Below are 18,164 nucleotides of genomic sequence, written 5' to 3'. Positions count from 1 at the left end.
ATTACCGTCTTTACCCTTTGAGTCCTTTTTTTTTACAAAAAAAATAAATGGGTGCATGTGTAACCCATAAATAATCATCGTATGGCATATTGACGCCTGTTTACTTCACCAAAAATCTCAAAATTTTTCAAGATTCTCTGTCACATTAAATCCTTAGACGCATGCATGAAGTATTAAATATAGATAAAAAATAATTATGCAGTTTGTCCGTAATTTGTGAGACAAATTTTTTAAGTCTAGTTAGTTTATAATTGGATAATAATTGTCAAATACAAACGAAAGTGCTAGAGTAGTCAATACCAAAATTTTTCACCAACTAAACAAGGTCTGATATTGAGAATTGAGAACAGCTGGATATATTAATACAATGGTTTAGTGTGATTTTAGAATTTTTTTAACAACGTATATATATAAAGTAAAATGACATTTTAGACTTTAAAGTATATTAGGTACTTAACCTGTCCTGAATTACAAGTCATTTCAAAAATTTTGGAGAGTTAAAGCTTCTCAAGCTTTACTAAATTTATAGAGAAAACTTTAAAAATTTGTGACATCAAATAGGTATAATAACATGAAAGGATCTAAACAATGCCTAGAGGTGGGGTGAATAGGCGTATATAAAAATTCTACACAAAACTCAAAGTCACTTGTCAGCAACTGTCGGAAGTCCCGACAGTTTGGGTCAGAACTTCCGACGTTGTCAGAAGTTCCGACGCAAACTGTCAGCAGTTCCGACACCTACGGAAAATGAACTACAAGTGCTTAAATGAACTTTGTGAGATCCACAACTTACAACACCACTCTCTAGTGGTTAGAAGAGGATGTTGAGAACCTTCCTTGACACCAAGAGTCCCCCAAACCGTAGATCGAGACCAAACCCTAAAAGGAGGTTGAAGCACAAGCAAATACAAGTAATACAAGTAGATCTTAAGACAAACAACCACAAGAGACACAAGGATTTAACCCGAGGTTCGGCAACCCCACTTAGGAGTTCCTACGTCCTCGTTGTTGAGGTGACCACCAAGGTCGGAGTCTCTTTCACCTCCTTGCCTCCCTCAAAGTAACCACAAAGGTCACTTGAGCTTTCCACTAAGAAAAACCGGGTAATACAAACTTTCCAAGGCTCTTCCACAAGATAGAAGCTCTTGGACGATGCCTAGCCGGCTAGGGTTCCAAGAACCCAAGAGTAATAAACTCAAAACCTGCCGGCTTGACGAAGAGATCAAGTGCTCAAGCTTCTCAAGACGTTGCTCTCACTTAACCACTCTCCAATCACTCCAAATCTAAGGTGAATCGAAGTTGGGAGCAAAGAGGAGGAGGAGAGGGGAGTCTTGAATGCTTGGGAGCTGTTTAGTCTGAGGGATGGTCGCAATGAAAGAGTGGGTAACGGTTAGAAACACAGAGAGAGCTATTTATACTACTGGGAGAAAAGTCTGCTCAGGTCTACGTCGGAAGTTCCGACATAGTGTCGGGACTTCCGACACTCACGGGGAAAAACTGTTCAACAGGCAAACTGAGTCAGCGCAGAAACGGCAACGTCGGAAGTTCCGACAAGCGTCGGGACTTCCGACGCGTCAGCACTGCTGACGCTGGTCGGGACTACTGACGCTCGTGCGAGGGAGCAGCCAGCCAAAGTTCTGGCATCGGGACTTCCGACGCTTGTCGGGAATTCCGACATGTGCGCGCGCAGAATTCAACGTCGGGACTTCCGACTTACGTTGGGACTTCCGACGTTCACAGTTCTCGCGCAGCACGTCGGGAGTTCCGACCCGCGTCGGGACTTCCGACACCAGAAGTCACAGAAGTTAAACCTAAGTGCAAGAGAGGTGTTAGAGTGTCTCTAAAAAGTTTTAGTTGAAAGACTTGAGCACTCTATCTTCGCCAAACCAACAACTTTTGAATCCCTCTTGATAGTACGGCATACCTATCCCCAAAATTAAAGAAAAACAATTAAGCTCTAGATTGATTCCAACGCCTTTCTCACGAACGAAGATTGGGGGATACCATTTCATCTTAAGTCGAACCTTTGCATCTTTCATGAGATTAGTAGCTGTAGCAAATCTCAAATACAACGCATTAGTCCCTAAATTGGATGTCATCAATACACCAAAACCCACATAGGGGGCAAATGCACTTTCAATCTCCCCCTTTTTGGTGCTTGATGACAACCAAGTTTAGGCTTACAAATGAAAGTCAAAAAGCTTTTGAAGTCCAAAATTTACAGTGAGCTCCCCCTTGATGTATGCATGAATTTGAATTTCAATGGTGATTGTCATCACTTAAGAAACATACATCAAAGAACAAGCTCCCCCTAAATTTTGCACTTCGTGGGGTGCAACAAGTGTGAACAAGAGTATAACCGTGAAAAAGTATGCAAAATGACAGTTTATATTCACACAACAAAGTGGAGAGAATAGGATGACCAATAAACCAAGATAGACCTTAAGTACATGGCCATCACAAAAACTCAATCAACAAACAAACAAAAGAGGCAAGGACAAGTAAACAACGTAGATAGATAAAAGATTAACAACTTGTCCTACAATCATCCAACTCACACAACAAATATAAAGATGTCCATCACATAGTACCACCACGAGACATAGATAATCCAAACTAAGAAATTATTAAGTCTACCAACCACGACATCTAGCTTATTACATGAAAGATCAAAGCCTAACACTCCCCCTTTGTCAACAAGTGCCAAAAGGGGTAGGCCGCGCTAGAGAAGAAACGACTACTCAATGTCAAAGTCCTCATCGTCACCGTCATCATCATCGTCGTCGTCATCATCATCATCATCTTGTTCTTCTTCATGGTACTCCTCATCCTCAGGGGCAGCCACACCTTTGCCATGAGGGCGAGAAGTGGCCTCATCCTGATAAGCTTGGCAAGCCTCATCATAAAGAGCAAGAGGATCACTGGGAGGCACAAACGGAGGAGGGGGCGAAGAGACAACACCAGCCTGCTGCTCAAGACGATAGAGCCTCTCCTGAATATCATGCTGCCTCTGAGCACTAGCACAACATTGTCCAAACATATAAGTCATCAGAAACTTGAACTTGCTGGGCTTCTTGCCTTTGCCAGAGGAGGTGAGAGGCTGAGAACTGGTGGAGCGGGAGATAGCAGGAGGCGAAGGAGCAGCACGACGGGAACGAGCAGAGGAAGGACCACCACGGCGAGGAGGAGGATCTGCACCACAAGCCTTCAAAGCCCTAGCTGCTTGGACGGAGACCCGATTTGCCAATCTCAACACCTTGTGATTAGAGCCATCAGTAGGAAAGTGAATGCCTGAGACCTGCTGAATGACATGCATGATGTAAGGAGCATATGGAAGGTTCTTGACCGGATCCTCAGAAGCATCATGTATCCTGTTCCAGATGTACCGGCTGACCGAGAACTTCTGGAAATCATCTCCAAAACGAGCTAGGACCTTCTGAGAATCATCCCTAAGAAAAGTGGAGTCTCCTTCCTTGGGGTACAAAACCTGCCTGAGAATGTTGTTGAGCACATAGTAATAGGGCTTCAGATAAACGGTCTGTCCATCAGCAGGAAAACCCTCCAAATACATAAACTGGTACTCAGACATAGCCACATCCTCATAATCAGTAATCTCCGCTGCACGACGATCATGCCCATTGAAACCAAGCAAACGAGCAAAGGTGACAAAATCAACCTTGTAGTGACGACCCTCAGTGGTCCAGTGAATAACATCAGTGTCACTCTCGCTGTCAGTCTCATGAAAATAGGAAGCATAAAACTGCATAATCACCTCATTGTTCCAATGCCTGTGAAGCTCCATCAGCCCAGAGAGACCCATGTTGCGCAAGTCTTCCACCATTTGTCGAATCTCTTGATCTTTGAAGGTGGAGGAAAGGGAGTACTCAATGATATACTTCATTTGAATAACCGGAGACTTCCCTTTCTTAAGAGACTTGCGGTAAAGAATGGAATCATAATAGTAGAAATGAAAGTAGTGCCAAAAGCGATACTCAAGGCGGAGATCCTTCTCATCTTCAGCATAAAGGTTGCGGCTCCGGAAGGACCTGATGTCGCAGACGTTGTGGCGGAAATCAATCGGACGAGGAGGAGCCCAACCACCCATGTTGGGAGCAATCTCGGGGCAGCGCACGACGGGGGCCGGAGAGTCGAAGGGGACAAGCGTGGAGACGGGACACTCCGGCCCATCATACAGGGAGCGCACTTGAGCGGAAATAGTCCGCCCAGCACGCTCAAGCTCCTCTTCTGCAGGGTCGACCTCGGTGTCACGCCCGGTGGGATCAGGATCCCGGTGCGAGGACTGAGGGGGGGCTGCCACCGGAGCCGATGGGCCTTGCCCAGAGGCACGGGCAGCGGCGGCAGCAGCGACACGACGAGAGCCACCAGCACCAGCCCGAGGGAGAACAGCCTTGGTGCGGGGGGCAGCGGAGCGGTCCTGGTTGGTCTTGGACCTCTTCTCAACATGGCGAGAAGGGCTTCCACGAGTCATCACTGCGAGATAAGCGACGAACAACTAAGACGCTGGGCAAACACAAGAAAGGATAGAAGACAAGATGGAGGAAGACATGCGATGGAGCAAGGGACCGCGAGGTCGGAAGTCCCGGCACAGGCCGGAAGTCCCGACAGTCGGAACTCCCGACAGCCGTCGGAACCCCCGACGCACGAGGTCGAAAAACTCCAAAGCCAAGACACGGGAGAGAGAGAGAGAAGAGAGAGGGGAAAGCACCTGAAGAGGAAGAAAGAAACGCGCGACGAGGAAGACGTCCGGCCGAAGAGACGGCCGCCACACACGCTGCGCACGAGGAGCAGCACACGCCGCGCACGCAGGGCTTCGGGAAGGGCGAAACACACCACAACGGAGAGGACGCAAGGCGCACCACCGCGAACCACGACGGAAGGAGGGGGGAGGCGCACCGCGACCGAGCAGGCCAGCGAGACGGCGGCAGATCTGGATCGGAATGGGGAAGGAGGAGGCGCGGGGGGGAAAGAAACTGACTGCGGGGGGGGGGAAGACTGCGGTCACGGGGTGAAAAAGGGGGGGGGCAAGCCAGTCAAAACAGGTCTGCCGCACGCGCGCGAGATCTGCGTCGGGACTTTCGGCTCACGTCGGAACTTCCGACGCTGGCCGGGACTCCCGACGCCAGCCAGAACTCCCGGCTGAGGGCTCAGCCCGCAACCACGTCGGAACTCCCGACGCACGTCGGGACTTCCGACACAGGAAAACCCAAAAACTTCAGAATTTGAGCTCTCTCTGCAAAGTGGGGTATAAATATGATGGACACAAATGATTTCAAGGATGACTAGCTGACAAACAAGCATTATATAACTATAATCATCCATGAAACCTATATTAAATTAGATTTTGAAAGACAGCAAACAAACTTTGCAAACAATTTTCTCCTACCTAGATCAATCAAATTATGTGCAAGACATCAAGTAGGTTACGAGAATCAATGATATTTAGCTCACTCCTCAAAGCACAAAATCTTGACTCATCTAGGGGCTTTGTGAAGATATCGGCTAGTTGTTTATCGGTGCTCACATGATGAAGTGCGATATCTCCTTTGGCTTCGTGGTCTCTCAAAAAGTGATGCCGGATGTCTATGTGCTTTGTTCGAGAGTGGTTTGCAGGGTTGTTTGCCAACTTAATGGCACTCTCGTTGTCACACAAAAGGGGAATCTTGTTTAGCTCACAACCAAAGTCTTTGAGGGTTTGCTTCATCCAAAGTAGTTGGGCACAGCATGCACCGGCCGCCACATACTCGGCCTCAGCGGTGGACAAAGCAACGGAGTTCTGCTTCTTAGAGCTCCAAGACACCAAAGACCTACCAATAAATTGGCAAGTCCCGGTGGTACTCTTTCGACTTACTTTGCAACCGGCATAATCCGAATCGGAATAGCCAAGTAACTCGAAAGTGGAGCCCTTGGGATACCACAAGCCAAGATTAGGAGTGTGCACTAAATACTGAAAGATTCTCTTAACAGCCATTAGATGGTATTCTTTTGGACTAGCTTGAAATCTTGCACACATGCACACACTAAGCATAATATCGGGCCTAGATGCACAAAGGTAAAGGAGGGATCCAATCATGGAGCGATATACCTTTTGATCGATGTCCTTTCCTCCTTGATCAGGGTCAAGATGCCCACTTGTTGGCATCGGTGTTTTGATGGGTTTGGCTTTGTCCATGTCGAACTTCTTTAGCATATCGTAGGTGTACTTTGTTTGACTTATGAACATGCCATCTTTGAGTTGCTTGATTTGAAATCCAAGAAAGAACTTCAACTCACCCATCATAGACATCTCAAACCTGTTCGTCATATTCCTACTAAATTCCTCACAAAAGTCTTCATTAGTACTACCAAATATTATGTCATCGACATATATTTGGCACACAAAAAAATCATTATTGACTTTGCGAGTAAACAAGGTAGCATCGGCCTTTCCTATCTCAAACCCTTGCTTGAGTAGGAAGTCCTTTAAGCAATCATACCAAGCTCTAGGGGCTTGTTTAAGCCCATAGAGTGCTTTGTCGAGCTTGTAGACGTGATTTGGAAACTTGGGATCTTCAAAGCCCGGTGGTTGCTCAACATACACCAACTCGGATAGGGGGCCATTGAGAAATGCACTCTTCACGTCCATTTGATATAGCTTGAAATCATGATGGGCAGCATAGGCTAGTAGAATACGAATGGATTCTAGCCTTGCCACCAGTGCATAGGTCTCCCCAAAATCCAATCCTTCTATTTGAGTAAAACCTTGAGCTACCAATCTTGCCTTGTTCCTTGTCACCACGCCATGCTCATCCTGCTTGTTGCGGAAGACCCATTTGGTTCCAATCACATTTTGGTTGAGCCTTTCCACCAAGGACCAGACTTCATTCCGTGTGAAGTTGTTCAACTCTTCTTGCATGGCCATCATCCAATCTTCATCATCAAGTGCTTCTTCCACCCTACGAGGTTCCAAAGGAGAAACAAACGAGTAATATTCACAAAAACTTGCTAAACGAGAACGTGTCGTTACCCCTCGTCGAATGCTTCCCAAAATGTTATCAACGGGATGATCCCGCTGAATTGATTGATGTACTCTAGGATGTGGCACTTGAGTTGATCTTTGAATGGGGCCATCATCTTCTTCATCATCATAGCCATGATCTATTGGAAGACCAAGACTATGATCTTGTGGATGATTGTCTTCACTTGTATGGTCAAGATTAAGATGAGGTTGAGCTTGCACGTTGTTGCCATAATCTTCATTGATTCTTGATGCGGAAGCCTCACCATGCTCATTGGATGAGCCATGATGAATGGTAGAATCATGATCAACATGCACTGCACTTTCTTCATCGTCATCTTCAATGGGCTTTATTTCACCAATTGCTAGCTTCTTGATAGCTTCTTGTGCAGCTGCTTCATTACCTACAATCTCAACATTGACTTGCTCCTTTTGAGAGCCGTCGGTTTCATCAAAGGTCACGTCTACCGCAATTTCAATCAAACTGGAGGTTTTATTGAAAACACGATATCCATGTTCATTAGTACCATAACCAAGCATTAAACCTTCATCAACCTTTGGTGCAAACTTTGAGCTTTTGGACTTTTTGTTAAGTATGAAACACTTGGATCCAAAAACTATAAAGTAGTGCACCTTGGGCTTTTTACCAGTTAGAAGTTCATAGGCGGTCTTTTCTCTTTTCTTGTGAAGATACAAGCGGTTGATAGCATGACACGCCGTGTGAACCGCTTCCGCCCAAAAGTTCACCGGAGTCTTGTATTCATCCAACATTGCTCTTGCGGCTTCTATGAGTGTCCGGTTCTTTCTCTCCACAACACCATTTTGTTGAGGAGTGTACGGAACCGAAAACTCATGCTTGATTCCTTCTTTATCAAGGTACTCTTTGATGTTGGTGTTCTTGAACTCCGTCCCATTGTCACTTCTAACTTTCTTGATCTTGACATCAAACTCATTTTGAGCTCTTCTTGCAAACTTCTTGAAAATACCTTGGACCTCACTTTTATCACGCAAAAAGAAAACCCAAGTGTAACGTGAATAATCATCAACAATCACAAAACCATATTTGTTACCACCAATGCTTATGTAAGCCACGGGTCCAAATATGTCCATGTGTAGCAGCTCCAAAGGCCTTTCGGTTGTCACGATGTTCTTTGCGGGATGCTTAGCTCCTACTTGCTTTCCCGCTTGACATGCACTGCAAATCCTATCTTTCTCAAAAGAAACATTTGTTAGTCCAAGGATGTGTTCGCCTTTTTGAAGTTTGGCCAAGTTCCTCATCCCAACATGGGCAAGTCGGCGATGCCATAACCACCCCATGCTAGATTTTGCCATTAAACAAGTCTCGGGCTTTACTCTATTTGATGTGAAATGAACTAGATAGAGTTTCCCTTTTAGGTGACCCGTAAATGCAATAGAGGAATCCTCCCTTCTATAGACTTCCACACCCTTATCCGTAAAGAGACAATTGTAACTCATTTCACAAAGTTGCGAGACGGACAACAAATTGTAACTCAACGAATTTACAAGTGAAACATTGGAAATGGAGTTATCATTTGAGATAGCAATTTTACCCAAACCAAGTACTTCTCCTTTTCCATTGTCACCAAATACAATGTTTCCACTTTGTTCACCACTAGGTTGGAATGATGTGAACATATCCTTCTCTCAGGTCATATGATTGGTGCATCCACTATCCAACACCCAACTTGTTCCACTGGAGGAGTATTCCTACCAAGACAAATCAAACTTGTGTTTTAGGTACCCAAATAGATTTGGGTCCTAGGGGGTTAGTCACATAAAGTTTTGGCACCCAGACACTCCTCAATATTTCCTTCCTCTTGTGGGCACCAACATACTTTACCACGATCTTGCTATCTTTGCCCTAACAACACATATAGTCACTAGCATAGCACCGTGGAAGTGGTGCTTGTGGCTTGGGAGCTTCGGATGGCTTTATCTTGCTTTCCTTGTTGTTTGTAGGTTGAATCAACGGAAGATAAACCTTGTTGTTTGCCTTGCAGATAAGCTCATCAAGGGCAACACCCTTGTTGAACTTTACACAAGGCACTCCGTTCACAATGTTTCTTCCATTGACCTTTCCATCATACCTATTAAAACCAAGTCCTTCCTTGATGGATGGGTGCCTAAATGCCTTGTATATAGTCCTTTTAGATTGCTCTTGGCATTTACACCCCTTCTTAATTTCCATCTTCAACCTATTGATTTCCTTGTCCTTTTTCTCTAACTCAACAAGGTTAGTAGCATATGCATTTACATCAACTTTGTAGCATCTTTTACAACCGTTGCTAGTGGAGACATTAGAGTCTTTGGTTGCCTTAGGAGAAGTCGAAGTGCTAGCCCAAAGAGTGTTATAGTTTAACTCAAGAATTCGGTATTTTTCCTTAAAGCTTGTGAGGCTTTCTTGAGCTATACTATTCTCATTTTTAAGGCTAGCTACTTGATCATCAACCGAGGAATGTTCCTTAGTCAATTTCCCAATTGAGTCATTGGCTAAAGACAATTCAACGGTCAACTTTTCAACCTTCGTCTTTTCCTCGGCGATAGATGCTTCAAGTGCTAGGTTCTTTTCCTTCTCTTGCACAATTATATCACCTTTCATCTCTAAGCATCTATCCCTCTTCTCTAATTTCTTCATTAGACTTTTTATTTTAGTGAAGGCCTTATGACCAAATTTCTTTATCAAGGATGCCTCAAGTTGTTCTATGTTTTCATCATGACTATCATATTCATCACTAGAGGTTTCAGATGAGGTAGTTACCTTCTCCCCCTTAGCCATAAGGCAAGTTGGAGTGTAGTAATCATCGTCGATGAGGTTGGCGAAGAGGCTTGGTTTGGAGTCCAAGTTGGGGAAGAGCTTTGGTGGTGAAGCCTTTGGGAGGTTCATGAGTGATGATGAGGATTTTTGGATGGCAATATTTGCAGCTCCTTTCTTCTTCTTCTTCTCTTCATCACTTGAATCACTATCATTGGATATCCATTCTTCACCAAGATGAGCTTCACCCTTTTTCTTTCCTTTGTACTTCTTGTCATTATTCTTGTTGTACTTGTTCTTGTCTTTCATATTTGGGCACTCAGCTATGAAGTGACCGGTCTGTCCACATCCATAGCAAAACCTCTTCTTCTTTTGATGACCCTTCTTCTTCATAAACTTTCTGAGATTTCTAATGATAAAAGCAACTTCTTGATCAGAATCTTCGTCACCACTTGATGAATCATCCTTCACTTTCTTCTTTTCTTGACATGACTTGTGGTGTTCATGGCCTTGCTCTACCTTTAGAGCTACATTCTTGTTGTATCCCATTGCACTAGGATTTTGACTATGTGCATTGATTGCATCTTGATCAAGGCACTCATGATGCTTGAGCTTGGCTAGAACTTCTTGAGGTGTCATGCAATCATAGTCGGGCCTTTCCATAATCACTGATGCTAGCATGTTGTTCTTTGCCCTATAGGTTCTCAAGATCTTCCTAGCAACCTTGTTTTCATCCCATTCAGTGCTTCCAATAGATCTTATCCGATTGACCAAAGACATCATCCTATCAAACATAGCCTGAGTGGATTCACCTTCTAGGAAAACAAATCTTTCCAACTCACCATGAAGTAACTCAATGTTACCCATTCTCACACTCTTGTCACCTTCAAATGCTGTCTTCAACACTTCCCAAATATCCTTGGCAACTTCTCTTCCATTCACTTTGTTGAATTCATCTGGAGCCAAACTTGAAACTAAAATAGCTACAGCTTGTGCATTTTGACGAAAGGTGTGAGCTTCCTCCGGAGTGATCTCTCTATCTTCAGTGGGAAATGTTACACCAACATCTACCACTTCCCAAAGATTTGCGGCAATGAGATGCATCTTCATTTTGTAGGCCCAATCGGGATATCTAGTTCCATCAAAGTGAGGAGGTTTCCCTAGGTTGATAGATGGAGCATGATGTGAAGCCTTGATAAGCTGTGAAAAATCAAAGTTCATGTTGGAGTAGACTGACCTTCTTCTTTACCTCCAACTTCACTTTCATTATCATTGTCTTTGTGTCCACTAGGTCCCTCATCAGATTTCCTACTACCTATTGCATCATCAACTTTCTTGCTCAGCTCTTCTTTTAACTTTGTCATCTCATCTTGCATTTTCTTCATTTCATCTTGAAAAAGCTTTGATTGAGCTGCCAACAGTTCTTTGGCTATTTCCTTAGCCAATTCTTGTGTCTTTTCGGTTTCCGACATTGTTTCTTCTCACACGGTAAAGTGCTAAAAGAAGACCTCGCTCTGATACCAATTGAAAGGATCTAAACAATGCCTAGAGGGGGGGGGTGAATAGGCGTATATAAAAATTCTACACAAAACTCAAAGTCACTTGTCAGTAACTGTCGGAAGTCCCGACAGTTTGGGTCAGAACTTCCGACGTTGTCAGAAGTTCCAACGCAAACTGTCAGCAGTTCCGACACCTACGGGAAATGAACTACAAGTGCTTAAATGAACTTTGTGAGATCCACAACTTACAACACCACTCTCTAGTGGTTAGAAGAGGATGTTGAGAACCTTCCTTGACACCAAGAGTCCCCCAAACCGTAGATCGAGACCAAACCCTAAAAGGAGGTTGAAGCACAAGCAAATACAAGTAATACAAGTAGATCTTAAGACAAACTACCACAAGAGACACAAGGATTTAACCCGAGGTTCGGCAACCCCACTTAGGAGTTCCTACGTCCTCGTTGTTGAGGTGACCACCAAGGTCGGAGTCTCTTTCACCTCCTTGCCTCCCTCAAAGTAACCACAAAGGTCACTTGAGCTTTCCACTAAGAAAAACCGGGTAATACAAACTTTCCAAGGCTCTTCCACAAGATGGAAGCTCTTGGACGATGCCTAGCCGGCTAGGGTTCCAAGAACCCAAGAGTAATAAACTCAAAACCTGCCGGCTTGACGAAGAGATCAAGTGCTCAAGCTTCTCAAGACGTTGCTCTCACTTAACCACTCTCCAATCACTCCAAATCTAAGGTGAATCGAAGTTGGGAGCAAAGAGGAGGAGGAGAGGGGAGTCTTGAATGCTTGGGAGCTGTTTAGTCTGAGGGATGGTCGCAATGAAAGAGTGGGTAACGGTTAGAAACACAGAGAGAGCTATTTATACTACTGGGAGAAAAGTCTGCTCAGGTCTACGTCGGAAGTTCTGACATAGTGTCGGGACTTCCGACACTCACGGGGAAAAACTGTTCAACAGGCAAACTGAGTCAGCGCAGAAACGGCAACGTCGGAAGTTCCAACAAGCGTCGGGACTTCCGACGCGTCAGCACTGCTGACGCTGGTCGGGACTGCTAACGCTCGTGCGAGGGAGCAGCCAGCCAAAGTTCTGGCGTCGGGACTTCCGACGCTTGTCGGGACTTCCGACATGTGCGCGCGCAGAACTCAACGTCGGGACTTCCGACTTACGTTGGGACTTCCGACGTTCACAGTTCTCGCGCAGCACGTCGGGAGTTCCGACCCGCGTCGGGACTTCCGACACCAGAAGTCACAGAAGTTAAACCTAAGTGCAAGAGAGGTGCTAGAGTGTCTCTAAAAAGTTTTAGTTGAAAGACTTGAGCACTCTATCTTCGCCAAACCAACAACTTTTGAATCCCTCTTGATAGTACGGCATACCTATCCCCAAAATTAAAGAAAAACAATTAAGCTCTAGATTGATTCCAACGCCTTTCTCACGAACGAAGATTGGGGGATACCATTTCATCTTAAGTCGAACCTTTGCATCTTTCATGAGACTAGTAGCTGTAGCAAATCTCAAATACAACGCATTAGTCCCTAAATTGGATGTCATCAATACACCAAAACCCACATAGGGGACAAATGCACTTTCATAACAAAAATATAATTAATAAAGAATCTATTGATACATTGATACTTAGTTGGCATCATAAATTTCGTCATATTGTACCTATTTAATGTCATAAATTTTTATATTTTCTTTATAATTTTGGTTAAACTTGAGATACTTTAAATCTCCAAAATTCTTGAAATGACTTATGACTTATAATTTAGAATGAAGCGAGTAATTAATTTTGTGCATTGCCACAAAAACTAAAAATTGATTTCTTCATGCATAAAAGTTGAAATATACAAGTACTCCATTCGTATAGAATTTAGATATCGTTTTGGACAAGGTTTGGGTCAAACTTTGGAATATAAATCATCAATAACTTTTAAATTGTTGAGTTTGCAAATATCAAAAATTTATGAATAGATTTGTCTTTAAAAATACATATATCATTTTTTCTAAATATTTTTATAAAAATAAGAGGTCAAAGTTGTGTTTCGTAGATCGTATCGCTATCCTAAACGACATCTAGACCCTATATAGAGGGAATACAGCTCAGCCAATGGCCTCATGCGGCCACGCAAGCCTTGCGTCCCGTGGGCATCAGTGTAGCCATTTCTAGATTTTCATCACATCAAATCTTTGGATGCATGCATGGAACATTTAATATAAATAAAAAAATAATTGTATAATTTACCTGAAATTTACGAGACGTATCTTTTGAGCCTAGTTAGTCTATAGTTAGATAATAATTACCAAATTTAAACGAAAATGCTACAGTAGTAGCCAAAGTAAAAAAATCGCGAACTAACACATGTTGAAAATATGTGTTTACAGTACAACACATGTTGAAATTTAAATTATTATGATATTACTTTTTTCAGTAGCAACACATGAGTATTTTTTTCTAGTTGCAACACATGACCAAGGTCATTGCAGGCGACTATTATTGCATATATATTATATCAAAATAGAAGATTTTGTTCATTACATTTTCTATAGACGCAATTTGTAATTTCAGTACTGAGAAAAAAATTCTGATCAACCAACGGACCCACGCATAGAAAAATCAATCACACGGTATTATCTTTTTATTTGCAGTAAAAAGTCTCTTCATCTCTTGTGAAAAATCCACCGTCCCTTTAAAAAAAATCGGCAACAAACTTGCCTCTAGCATGGTCACGTGAGCCCTGTTTCGTTCCAAAATTTTTCTTTTCTCCCGTCACATTGAATTTTTGAACACATGCACAGAATATTAAATATAGATTAAAAAATAACTAATTACATAGTTTGCCTATAATTTATGAGATGAAACTTTTAAACCTAATTAGTCTGTAATTGGATATTAGTTGTCAAATAAAATAAAAATACTACAGTAATCAGATACAAAAAAAATGTAACTATACAAGGCTCTATCAATATATTTTCACCGAGACAAAAAAAAACACAGCTTTCCATGTGCCATACCACCCTCTCACATGCACTACAGCATATTAGGGCTTTGTTTAGTTCTCAAAAAATTTTGGTTTTGAGATCTAAAGCTATTCACAGCTTGGGTATAACTTAGATGATTTTTTCTGAATATTTGTGTAATCCAGAGTGCTTGTAATGTATTCATGTACCCAACTATTATCTAATATGATTCTTCTTTCATCGCAAAAAAATGCAACATTTTTCAGATTTTCCATCACATCGAATCTTTAGACGCATACATGGAACATTAAATATAGACAAAAATAAAAACTAATTACACAGTTCACATGTAATTTACGAGATGAATCTTTTGAGTCTAGTTAATCCATGATTTGATAATATTTGTCAAATACAAACGAAAATGTTACAATGTCTATTTTAGAAAAACATTTGGAACTAAGGCCTAGTTGCCATGAGGCTAGCTACCTACATGCATGCACTGCACGTGAACATTAATTGAGTGAGGTGGTGCATGCATGCAGAGCACACGAGCAGGTATAACGAGACGACATGCAGCTTCGAAAGCGCATGCAGCTTCGAAAGCAAAGCTGATGATGGCGAGGACAGCGTTTGACATTAGCACTGATGTCAGCGCTATGTTTCATGGCGCCGAGCTATGCCACATCAACAAGGCTAGGCATCATAACCCTTAGTTCTGCTTTATAGCTCACAAACACCATTTTAGTTACCAGGCTCAACTATCTTCACATAGGCAATGCAACCAAACGTGCGAAGATGATGTACTTTGGGCTTGCGGTCGTGCCATGGAGTTTTCTCTTGCTGGCTCTTTGTTGGGGCTCGGTTTAGGCCTTGTTTAGTTCGCAAAAAATTTCAAGATTCTCCATCACATCGAATCTTTGGTCGCATGCATGGAGCATTAAATATAGATGAAAATAAAAACTAACTGCACAGTTTACCTGTAATTTGTGAGATGAATCTTTTGAGCCTAGTTACTCTGTGATTGGATAATGTTTGTCAAATGAAAACGAAATGCTACAGTATCCAAAAACAAAAAATTTTACGAACTAAACAAGGACTTAGTAAATAGACTGCAGCTGACACCGCTTCTCCCCAAAACTCACAAGGACACTCTTGCTCTTTAACAGACATCTAGCTATTCCCACTACGGTGCATTTCTATCGCTCAATAGTGCTATTTTGCTACCGTGTATATGGAGTTGTGGTGAAATATTTGACTCCATGCTCATCACAGTACTGCTTGAACTCAATGGAGTTAAACTCTCCCCCTTGATCACTCCGAAATGCTAAAGCTTTGCACCCTCGCTTAGTTTCTGACAGAGTCTGTAGTGCTGCTACTACTAACTTCTATTTTGTCAGATTTAATGCAGAGTGTGTTCTAAAAAAAGGAACATTATAATTTGTTCATTTCAAATCAATGTTTGTTCCTGTCTGTGTGTAGTCACTGTTGACTGTATTTCTATTATGTATCGGTACTTTTTTCTTCCCATGATGATTTATATTAGGTTGGGCTATGAACTAGACCACGAGAACTCTGAGTAGCATTGGCCGTTATGCCATGAGTTACCTTCCTACCACTCAATCCCCCCCCCCCCCCCCGCAATCCTTGATTCCCCTTGCTATAATCCATCCCAATCCTTCCGATCATCATCCTGTGTGCCAATCCTCATCCGATCTGAGCGGTCTGGCTCCTTCCGCTGATTCTCTCAGTGGGCACCACACAATAGGACCTGTGTAGTGGCGGAAGCTGAATCCCCTGCGCCAAATCTCCTCCCAATCTCCCTATCATGCAATTCAATGTGTCTGCTCTAGGTTGTCTGTAGCTTCAATTGGTGGCAATCAATAGCCTGAGATCTAGATTTGAAGGAGGTATGCTATATCTTACTGATGAGCCCTCGTCATTCACGTTTGTACTCCCCTTTCTACGTCTTCTTCTATCCCTTTCCACCATGGCAAGCGACTATACTTCCTTGCCGGTCCCCCTCACCATGGAGCCTAAGCCACCCGACCAAGACGCTTCCTCATCCACCAATGGTTTCAACCCCCATACCCACCTCTCCACCTCGGCCTCAACCCGCGTCTCCAATAAGCCATACCACCACGCCATCCCAGCAACATCAATCTCTCACTTCAATGCATCCTTGCCATACGTCGCCCCACGGCACCGACACTATGGCTACGGCTCACATTCCTGATCATCGCCAGCTTCCTCTCGGCGAACTAGATCTGGGTGACGAAAAACATCATGCTCTCCCCCATGGTGAACCCCACTCTACAGCTTAGCCATGAAGTGACACTAGTAAAAGCGAGGGTACGGCTCGCAGCCCTACTCAGCTTGTTATCGACCTCAATCTTCAAAAGGCTCCAGCACCAGCCGCATAGGCGTCGTGGACGCCATGACACTCCTGGCATGGAACTGTCGGGGATCGGGCGGATCCCCGAGCAGTTCTAAGATGACACATCTTGCCCGCCTAATTACCTCTACTAAGTCATAGGTATGTTTTATTTTTTAAACTAGATGACACATCTCGTACTTCTTTAATTAATCGTTTTAATGCCATAAATGCGCTGGTAATCCCTGCTCAAGGCCAGTCTCACGGTAGTTGATCAGTCTCAAAACTATATTTTTGCCTTGTGTAGTAATAATCTAGACCAGAAACAATTTGGGCTAGTTTGTATTTACGGTGACTCTCATCACATTAACACTACTACCATATGGATGCGTGTGCTGGATTTTGTTGTAAGTCATAGCACATTGTCTATGTTCTCTATGGGAGATATGAATGATATTATGTACCCAATGAAAAATTAGGTCCTGGTAGACCTGATCTTAGGCGCATTAATGTTTTCTGTGATTTTGTCAAACAGCATGGTTTCATTGATCTTGGATATAGCGGACCGGCGTACACATGGATCAATAAGAGATTCAGCTCTGCTCCAACTTTCGAACATCTTGATCAATGTCTTGCCAACGCAGAATGATATATGGCTTATCCTCGGACGACTATATATTATCTTCCAATGCTTCGCAATGACCATGCTCCTATCCTTACGCTTTTTTATTCTAATTGACAGCGTACTAATAAATTTCGGAACTAAACAAGACCTTAAAACAACTCTAGAAGTTAAAACTTTCAAGGACAGAGGTAGTATATTAAAAGCCCTGAAAGAACAAGTGACCTAGGTCACTACTAGAATTTTTTTTAGTCTGGCTGAAAAAAAGCCACAAGCATCTCGGATCAGATACTAGAACACACTAGCACACTAATGAACGTTTAAATGTGATATAAACCAATAGTTACTGTTCAAACTCTGAAAACAAATTATGACCTAACTCAAACGGATTCATCTACTGGTGCAGTGCCATCGTCCTAAAACCATATGGCTTTCATATGCCAACACTTGCTATCAGGCGAAAACTACTTTTTGAGGCCTGAAACACAGATTTGTGACCTATTGACACTGTCGTAGCAGTACACAATACACAGGAAGCTCAGTCTGATCAAGCTTAACTTGTGTGTTGGGACACACTGACAGAGACAAGCTGTTTTTCAGAGGTAGGCCACACACAATCTGTACATACTGATTTGTAATTTGGTCTCTGAATTCGATACGCATATTGAAAATAAAATGCTAATAAGACTGAAATTGTTTCCAGTAGTATTTACTATTTAGAAGCGCTACATACAAGCCAAGTACATCCAGATTAAGTACATTGTATACAAACAACTCTAGTGTAAACAGCTATCATAAGCACTCCCAAGAAGAAGACCAATCGATTCTGCCTCATCTTTAGCCACTGCTATGCATGACAGGCAGCAGCAGACTGATATAATGGATCTCCTAAAACAAACACATAATTCAAGTCATACAC

This window comes from Sorghum bicolor, chromosome 5, assembly GCF_000003195.3.
Source record: "Sorghum bicolor cultivar BTx623 chromosome 5, Sorghum_bicolor_NCBIv3, whole genome shotgun sequence".
In the NCBI taxonomy this organism is placed as follows: domain Eukaryota; kingdom Viridiplantae; phylum Streptophyta; class Magnoliopsida; order Poales; family Poaceae; genus Sorghum; species Sorghum bicolor.
The sequence above is the reverse complement of the archived record's forward strand: the minus strand, read 5'-3'. Positions refer to the sequence as shown.